Genomic DNA, 10,343 nt, shown 5'->3' on the forward strand with positions numbered 1-10,343 from the left:
TGTCCAAATTGGCAAGTGATATGCCAGTTTACACTGGCTTGTGTTCTGAAGATGAAACGGAAGTGGAAACTAGTTGTTCTCAATTGTTCTCACCCCAGCAGATTGGTAGCAGCTTCCAAAGTATCAAAAAAAGCAACTACTGATTGGAACTGCATATGGGGCTTGATTTAAGACCCTACTGATGATGTCATCTTGTCACGTTTTAGAATTGTCCTAAAACTAGCTCTTGTCAACGCACTTCTCATTATCAGTAAATGCTCTGTGCTCAGGAGGCCCTGTACCTACGGCCATAAGTGCTTGTAGGGACTGCCTGACCCTGGAGTGTGCCTTGAACCCACGGTGACAGCTCTGGTTTTTCGGAACTAGTGCAAAATGTTCCATAATGAAACAGTCTTCCGCTTCCCATCTGAGTGCTTCCAAAATCCTTCCTCTCTCTGGATATTCCTCCACTCCACCTTCCCTTGACTTGCACAGGGACAAACGAAGGTGCCGTAGCTGAAATCACAATAAATGATGAACTTGTGTCCCTGTGAGCAAACCATGATAAATGTGGAGGCACGGGGCACCAAATAATGATGTTGATTTCTGACTAGCCTGAATGACATGTTTGGGAAACTAGTTAAACCAGGAAAGACCTTCAATACTGGCAAACTTTCTGCTGTGCCCAGTACTGTCACCCCTCCTGGGCTCAGGTTAGACAGATAAAACTTTCTCCTTGCTGGTCATACCCCCAACCAGAGGAGGTGAAGATCCCTCAAAGGGCACACGGCCTTAGCTGAAATATTAACGCCTGTCTTATTGGTGAGGATTAAATGAATTGGTTATCTAAGTCCATTTGGGCTGCTATAACAAAATACCATAGACTGGGTGGCTTGAACACCATTTCTTTCTCACAGTTCTGAAGACTGGGAAATGCAAGGTCACGGTGCTGGCAGATTCGGCTTAGGGTAAGAGCCTGCTTCCTGCTTCACAGACATCCATCTTCTGTAACCTCACAGGGTGGAAGGAGCTCTCTGGGGCCTCTTTTATAAGGGCACTCATCCCAACCACCTCCCAAAGTCCCCACCTCCTGATACTATCACATTGGGGGTAAGGTTTCAACATGTGAATTTTGCGGGGGGCACACAAACATTGAGTCCATAGCATTGATACATATAAAATGCTTGGTGTGCCTTCAGAAGTCAGTGCGTGTTGACTATTATTCGCTTTTGTTATTCTTAGCACCACCTTTGTCAGCTCAGCTCTTCTGATGGGGAAATCAATTCCTAGCTTCACTTATTCCCTCCCTGTTTGGACTTACTGCTCCGGAGGTGAGGGTGTGGGCTGAGTTGTATGGCACTTCTCAATTATTAATCCATTATTTAATCAATCAGTAAAGATCTCGCAGTTCACACAAAGGCGTAGCGTGAACGTTTTTCACGCAGGGAATGGACTGGGTTGGCTGACCTCTGGAGGCTGAGTGTCCTGCCTGTAGGGCACAAGCTGTCCAACGTGGTGACCACATAAACCATGTGACAAGCAAAGAGAGGTGGAATATGTTTATGGTGTTCATTTGGGGTTCCCTAGAGTCACACCAAGTCTCAGGCTCCCTAAAAAGAATGGGAACCAAATCAAACCTGTTATCAGAGTGGAACATCTCTTTCCAAGGCACCTTGTAACCAGGCATAGCTCCAAGTCATGAAATCTGCAAAACAGAGATAATTACACCTGCCTGCTCTGTGTTGCACGGAGACAGGGCGAGGATTAATTAAATAATGACTGCCAAGAACACCAAGCTCCTTGGAGGTAAATGTTCTACAAATGCCATCTTAGATTATTATTCAGAACTCCATTCTGTAAATATCAGGACAGACCTTCAACTTATGAGACCAGGCCACATCTGCATGGCTGGAATTCCCCCAGAGGATAGAAAGCCTGTCCACCAAACTAACACATTATTAGAGAAACTTTGCTTTGTATGGTCATGCACAACTCAACAGATGCTTTCTTAACTGTTATCAGAGTCTCACACGAGGCACTTACATTTGGAGTTACAGCTTCACTGGTGACGTTGCTCCCTTCCAGAAGAAAATCTCTCCAATGGTTAGGACCTCGTTCAGCTGATCCCACTCCAGGTGACTATATCCTCATCACGGGAGAGTGACCAAACATCCTGCTTTGCCCAGAATGCAGGGCTTTTAATGCTAAAACCGAGATAGTCCCAGGAAAGCTGGGCGGGTGGTCACCTTAACATGCTGCTGATAATAATGATACTAAATTGCTTTGTGACCTCAGGGATTTATTTCTGAATCCTGGTAACCTGTTCTGTAAAATATTAGGTTGGCAATAATAATAAGAATGAATTTTGTCCAAGGCGTAGTTTTGAATACTTCATGCTTCATACTCACTGTAACCCCTGAAGGAAGGCAGTATCATTATATCCATGTAACAGATGAGGCACATGGAGATAAAGGAATTTCCTTCAGGTTACACAGCTAGCAAGTAGGCAAGGCTGGGGTTCCAACCCTGGTGACATGGTGCCAGGCCCGTGCTCTGAAGCATCATGCAGTACTGCCTCTCTAAGAGACCTTCCAGAGTCCAGAGTTAATGATTTTCCTACAAAAAAGCCATTTTTTCTTTATTTCTGTCTATTATTATAGCAGCTCAATAAACTAAGGGTACAAATACAGATATATACATATAGATAGATAGATAGATAGATAGATAGAGATATACACACACACACACACTCAGACACACACACACACACATCATCTCTATTTCTCCAATTAAAAATACACACCAGCTTAGGACTCCCTATGCCAGATGGTCAACAAATCTGTTATCTCCCTGTGGAGTGTTGCTCTTTCACTGAACTATCTCAGGCTGCAGGCTACGCAGGACACATGAGAAGTCAGCTACATCAAATTGTGGAGAGCTCTGAAGTCCTCTGCCACCATTCCTGCTACTGTTTTCTGCTACTGCCCATTGGCTCTCCTGAAAACTGGTCTCATAGGCTGAGCCGTCACAGCAGGCTGAGCCAGCACTGGCCGGGCGTCTACTTTCTGGGATGGCCCAGACACTCTCTCTGTGCCAGGGATGCTCAGAGATGACACTCCTTGCTTACTTGCTGGAGTTGCAGCTCTCTATGTCAGAATTGTGTCAGAATCGTGCCAGGCATCTGTCCCTGGTGGATGCAGACATTTCTTTCCTCTCCTCCCCGAAGATTCATGTATCTTGGGGTCAGGTTGCTTTTCCTTTTTCAAACCTCAATCAGAAAGTGCTGATTACTTCTTTTCACTGCAGTTGAGTTATTGCCTCACAGTTCTAAGGACAGCAGTCTTAGTCAGCTCTGCTGCCAATACAAAATACCATAGACTGGGTGGCTTAAACAACAGATTTATTTTCTCATAGTTCTGGAGGTCTGAGATCAGGGTGTCAGATGGCTGGGTTGTGGTGAGGACCCTCTTCCTGGCTTGCGGAAAGCCACCTTCTTGGTGTGTCTTCACATAGTGGAGAGAGAGCTCTGGTGTCTTTTCTTCTTATAAGGTTACTCATCCCACCACATGGGCCCCACCCTCATGACCTCATCTAAACCTAATTACTTCCCAAAGTCTATACCTCCAAATACTATCACATTGGGGATTAGAGCTCCAATACACGATTTTGGGGTGGGAGGGACACAATTCAGTCCATAGCAACAGCTAACTGATTATCTTCTAGGGATTCTAGACCCTACCTGGGGCATCTCACTCTACGTGTGAAAACTAGCATCAAAATGATGACTTAACTCACCTGGTTTAGAGCTCAGTGACTTAAGGATTGGGTTGTAGTTCCAAGTGGCTTTGGCATATACCCTCATTCCTATTCCTGATTTTGAATTTAGAATTAATATTAATGTGGCTCGATCAAAAGAAAATTATTATTTTTTCCATTCTATAATTGGCCATCACCATGAGCTAGATACCAGTTCCTGTTCACACCTTGTGTAGTGCTTCAGCATACGCAGAAGTGCTTACATGGGTTGAGGAGCTGAAAGCAGATAGCCTGTGAAGCGGAGATTTGGATGCTTGAGCTAGGAAGATCAGGCCTTCTGGACACGTGGTCTCTGATTATTGAAAACTGACTGATTAGAGGGGTTCACGACATCAAAAAATTTCACTAATTCTTATAGCACCCACTTCTTTGTTGTTTGTTTCTTTTCATCACCATGCCCTCTCCACCCCACTGCTCAAGCTTTGGTTTCATAAAAAGCAATTTTGGATTTCAGGCCCATTAAAACTTTAAAAAAGAATTTGGGATTGATATAGGGCTGCTTACTTTTTATTTTTCTAAGTTAAGTCATGGGAAAATTAATTTCCAGCTACAAGCAACAATATGGTGTTACAAACAAAGGGAGTTCTATGACAGATATAATCTATAATTAAAATGGAACAAATTTAACTTATGGAAAAACATGATATATCATTCATTTTCCTCATTTTGCTGAGAAATGGTGTTCTCATGGTGGCCCGGCAGGGGACACGGACCAGCATTTAGAAATCACTAGTCCAGCCCAAACTTTTGCCTTCATCAACCACCTGAGCCATGTGACTGTTGCTCCTAATTTTAGGAATGAAGATTTCACAGTCCTCCTGGCATCTTGTTCTAAAATTAAATCATGCTTAAGTTATATCTGAGACACCAGAGGATTGAATCAAACCAGTGAAGAAAAACAGCCTGACCTGACTAACTTCTGGGTAGGCTGTGCCTTCTGGGGCATTTAAATCTGTAATCAAATCTCCTCATGGTCATTCACATTCGAAGATGAGCCCTACACAGAGCAAATAATCCTCAAATTTAAAAAAATAAGTGAGCAAAATAAAAAAAAGTGAGCATCATGTGATGCTCGCTTAAGGCTTTTTTCCCCCACTCCTTCTTCTCTCTAGGGACATATAAATATTCTGGAAGCATTGGAATCAAAATAATACATCCCTCTTTTAAGTCATGTGATCTTCACTCAGAGCAAATACGAAATGAAAACCACTCACTGCCTTGGCCTGGTGACCCAAGCAGCCATTGGAGTCACTGGCTATGTTCTACTTTTCATCCACATTTCTGAGCCTCATCAAAAGCCTTTTCATAGTTATAGTAGGTCTAAGAAAAATGCAATCAGAATCTCTCTACCTAACATTTGTAATAATTAATGCAAGAATTGGAAGTCTGTTGCTCTTCAGAAAATGTTCAGTAATCTTGACCAGGGGGTCTCTGTCCTGTTTGGGGTAGGGTCAAGTAAGGTAAGAAAATTGATTTTATTTGTTAAGAAGAGTAATTCATGCTACAAATAAGCTCCACAATGGAACTGGCTTTCCTTTCAAAATAAAATCACAGTACTGAAAATCTACCATTTTTTGTTTCTTTTAAGTTGAGTTTACACACGACAGCTAGTTGTCAATATGCTTCGTTATTTGCATGCCTTTGGGGTCTACATATAGCTGCAGAATGGTTGGAAGTTTAAGCAGAACACAAATTTAATTTGAAATAAATTTGGGAGATAATCAAAATATTTATTTGCTTCAAAACTCCTCCAAGTAGAACAAACAAATATCTTGAAATGAAGATTGGGATTAGGCTTTCTTACAGTCTGTGTATTTTTATCATGTTTTACAATTATCCTGTCTTCAGTTCTTACCTAAGGTGGCATCTTTTCTGTACCTTCAAATCAGGGCAAGTTATCTAACAACATAACAGGATATTTGGAATTTTGATTATCCTTGAAAACTTCAAGATGTGAGGCTACCATATCTGAATGTGAGCAGAAAACGACATAGTAAAATATCAAACTGTAGTCGTGATTATCAGAATACTAATTTTTATATTTCCATTTTAAAAAAAACTCACCTTAAGATGAATCAGAAGAGTTTTTACACACACAGACAGACTCATACACATTCATGCCATGAACTAGAGAACTGCCAAAAACATACTTCCTTTGTTAATAAACGTTACCACTGCATTAAACATTCTTCTAGTTCTGAATCAGTAAAGAAAGATTTATGTTAAAAAAAAAGTGCTCCCAAGAATCAGGTAGACAGCTGAGAACAGGAAATATGTCAGCTTTATTCAGTACACATCATTTTAAATGGAAGCATCATTCCTCAGAGAGGACTATGCATCAGGGAAGGTGGAAACACATTGTTCCACAGGGGAATTCTCTTTACCCAAGTGACCCTTTTGCAAAGATTCTGAAAACTGAAATTGCGCAGTAAATGCAGATTCCCTCTGTGACACGTGGGTATTTTGAATAAAGGTCCAGTTGTACCCTTTGCCCTCCTCCCTCAACCAAACCAAACCAAACCAAACCAAACCAAACCAAAACTCCACAGCAGTGAAGGCTTCAATGCTACAAGAATTCACTCAGTAAACCTTTGGCCAAAAGGAAGATATACTGCTGTTAAAACAGAAATAGAATTGGCTCCAGTGGCTTTTACAATCCAGTGCCCCTGCTTTTAGCAAATGCAAGAAACCAGGACATTACTAGGTCCATACACTATCAGGGGATTATCTTTTGAATACAAAACACAGCCCAGACTGTGTGAAGGACATCCGAGAAGGCCACAGAGACACTGAGGGGGGAGAAGGGTAGTAATGTTTAAATGAAGCCTTTATCGGAGCGATTGGAAAGAGAGGCCACGTGGGGATAACACTTTCTGGGAAATATATAAATTATAATCCTCAAAGGTCCGACTGTCCGTGTGCGTGTGGACCACGTCTCCATAATGCTGCCAGTCTTTGCTGATGTATTACAGCATTAGTGCTATTTATGATCAACAGAATTACTAACTCTGTAATCATGTAAGTTTGGTGATAGTAATTATGACAGAATAAATAGCAGTCAGAATGCCTTGCTGCAGTTATTGATGTTGATGGCAAACACAGCCAAGGAAGCCTTTCTTTCTTTCTTTTTTTTTTCTTTTTTCTTTTTAGGGAAACCGTTCAAGAGGGCAGAACCTGCAAGTGTTTGCCGAGAGAAAGATTTTATATACCATTTTAAAATACACTTCGTGAGGAGCTGAGATTTCGCAATGCAGATGGAGAAAAAAGAAGGTGGGGAGTATACATTAGAATCTGGTATGCTGTGTACTACTTGCCTTCAAAAGTCAAATACAACCTTTCTCTGTCCCAAAAAATAAAAATAAAATAAAATAGGCTTCCTGAAAGATGGCAGAAAGGTACCTTGCCTCTTTAAATGATTTATGAATAGTTCACTTATTTTAAAAAATAATCACATATGTGTTTATATAAATTATACATGCAAACATATGCTCACCAGTTCCCCTCGTGGAAAGGCTGTGGCTTATCCAATTTGGCTCTGACACTGTCTTTCCACGGTCCTCTCTCTAGTGAGAGGATTCTGCTGTCCCCCCAGAGTGCCTGCATATAGAGTTCCTTCTGGGCAATGCCAAGCAGTTATTTATACATTTCTTACCACTGATGCTGGGTGAAAAATAAAATCCAGAGACTTTACTATCTATAATTAAGAGCTTTGCTGCCACTATGATATAAAAGTTGAGTTGAGAAACAGATATTTTATCTTGTGGTTGGTTTTATCTCCTTGTGGCTTAAATGAATGTTTTTCTTATTTCTTACTTTTCCCTTATGTAGTCTTTTCAGCAGCGAAATTACTACTCATTCTTAATAACTACCAAGCAATAAAGTGAGATGTCTATTTGGGAGACAGTGGGTGTGCATGCAAATTATTCCATTCATCATGATTTTAGGGTAGCATAAGGCAGGGATTTTCAGAGCCTCTGGGGAGGGTGACTTAAAAGACTACAGGAAGTTAGTATCAATGCTTCACTTCTTTTTAAATTTATTTATTTATTTATTTATTTATGGCTGTGTTGGGTCTTCGTTTCTGTGCGAGGGCTTTCTCCAGTTGTGGCAAGCGGGGGCCACTCTTCATCGCGGTGCGCGGGCCTCTCACCATCGCGGCCTCTCTTGTTGCGGAGCACAGGCTCCAGACGCTCAGGCTCAGTAGTTGTGGCTCACGGGCCCAGTTGCTCCGCGGCATGTGGGATCTTCCCAGACCAGGGCTCGAACCCGTGTCTCCTGCATCGGCAGGCAGATTCTCAACCACTGCGCCACCAGGGAAGCCCAATGCTTCACTTCTTGATGGAAGAGTTGGCTTCAAGAGAGCTCTGGGATTGAATAGGCACAGGCAAATAAAATAAAAATCCCCTTACAGTTAGGAACTCTGTTAAACAGAGCACTAGTTTGAGCCTGGTTTTAAAAGTTCTTGCCATTTGATTCAGCAATGTACGTTTCTAGGAATTTATCCTAAGGATAAATCAATGGCCGAGATGTACATTTAAGGACATCTTATGCATCATTGTTTATCATAGTCTATTTTGGTTCAGAGCCTGAGAGCAGAACTTGCCGGATACAGGCAGTTTATTTCCAAGATGATCCTGAGAAGCAGGAGGGAGAGAGTAGGAAAGAAGGAAAAACAAATATAATGAGGTGGATGCTTTGGGGTCCTGGGGCTGGATTCCACGGCACCCACATGGCTATCACTCAAAAATCCTCTGCACTTTTCCTCTTGAAGGACAGGCGGCTGGAGCATTTATTCACTAGCTCTATTCCCCATTCACTGAAGGTTGCCTCGGGGCAGGGGGGACAACACTCTCTCCTCTGCTTCCTGGCTCCTTCGGCACTGGAAAGCCCCTGCAGCCTTGGACTGGGTTGTCAGTACCAGGTGAGTCTGAGCCCTCGTGACACTTCATCATTGCAGTCGTGCCTGCAACCAGAGGTAGGTACACTAAGGAACGTGACCCTGGGAACCAGAGACATCACTACAGCCCAGAGTGCAAACACCCCAAACGGCCACTAATTAGAGACTGTTTAAGTAAATTGTTATAGCTTCATACAACAGAATCTTTTTTATGACACCTGTGCTTATTTATGGATGTAAAGAGGCATTTGAGTTACAAAGTGGTATATACACCATGAGTTTATTTTTTATTTTTTTAAGAAATTATAAGTATACAGATGTTCCCCAGGTTGTGGGACACAGAATGGACACGAAATTGCTCCATAAAGGACATAATTTAATTTTAGAGACTGGACATTCTCACCCCCAGCGTACAACACAAAGTAGCCCCTTGCGCAGGCAGACCGTGGGGAGTGCAAGTCAGCCGACGGCAGCCTCCCCACCTGGTCCCGGTGACCCCACCTGCTGCCTGTGGGATCTCAGGTGTCGGCCGCTCCTCCCCTGTTGTTTGTGGCATTTTCCTTTACTGCATTCTAATTGCAACTGCACAGTGGTGATAAGGCAGAGACTAGCAGTCTATGTGAAGACATAAAAGGAAAAATACAGCGTCCTTAGCACAAAAGTTTGCAGCTAGTCACAGGTGGTTCAATAGTTTTAAAGATCTTGTCTGTTTCTTTTTAAAGAAATCATTTTAAAAAGGAATGGTACCACTGCTAGTGCTGATACAAAAGCAGTGGAAGCAAATCTAAAGCATTTCAATGTTTATGAAATGTGATTTACTCGAGACCTTTGAAAACTACATGATTGCATAAACTGGAAGAGGTCTATATTCCCTAGGAAAAGTGGTTTTCTCTGCACGGTGGAATTTCAAATTATATTCCTTTGTTGGCTTTTTTTCTAATATTATCTCCCAAAACTGTGTTAGTTGACAGCAAGGCATGATGATGTAGGGGACAGGGAAGAAACACAGAGTATCTTCTTAATCACTTGCAGTTTTGGTGGGAAATGGCCATTAAGAAACACACAGAAGGCAGTTCCAGAACATCTTTATAGGCACCTGTTGGGAGGAGCAGTCTGAAGCTGTGTCAGAGCACTCCAGATAAGATAGAGACGATATCAGTTCCAACTATCTATGTGTCAAAAATGAGGAGAGCGATTACAGAGATGGCGGTAAAGCTTTCCCCTCCCCCGCTTCCCCCAATCCTTGAAGTCACGTCATCTGGCCACCTGAAAAGGTGTTCCTCCTAGAGTCTGGGCCGGGATCTCACCTATTTCCATGAAAGCACAAAACCAGCTTTCTGACTTCACGGAAGACCATAACCAGATAGCCTGGAACGTGGCTAGAAGCAAAGTTTCTGGAGAGACTTTCTCTGCTCCCTCTGACCGCCGGTCAGTTGAACTGGTCCAGCTAGTGAGTCCCCAGATGCGAACAATTCTGGTTTGTCTACGTGGAATGATGCCAGCTGTATCCAGCTGGTCCAACCAATGCAAACCTGTCGACTGTGGACCCTCAGGCAAGAGCTAAGCTAAGAAGTATTTTGTATCTTTAAAATAAAAACACAATTATTTCCTAAGTATTTATAAATGATGTTATTTTTAAAGTGCCATATAG

This window comes from Balaenoptera borealis, assembly GCF_965194805.1.
Source record: "Balaenoptera borealis genome assembly, chromosome: 5".
NCBI classification, from domain to species: Eukaryota; Metazoa; Chordata; class Mammalia; order Artiodactyla; family Balaenopteridae; genus Balaenoptera; species Balaenoptera borealis.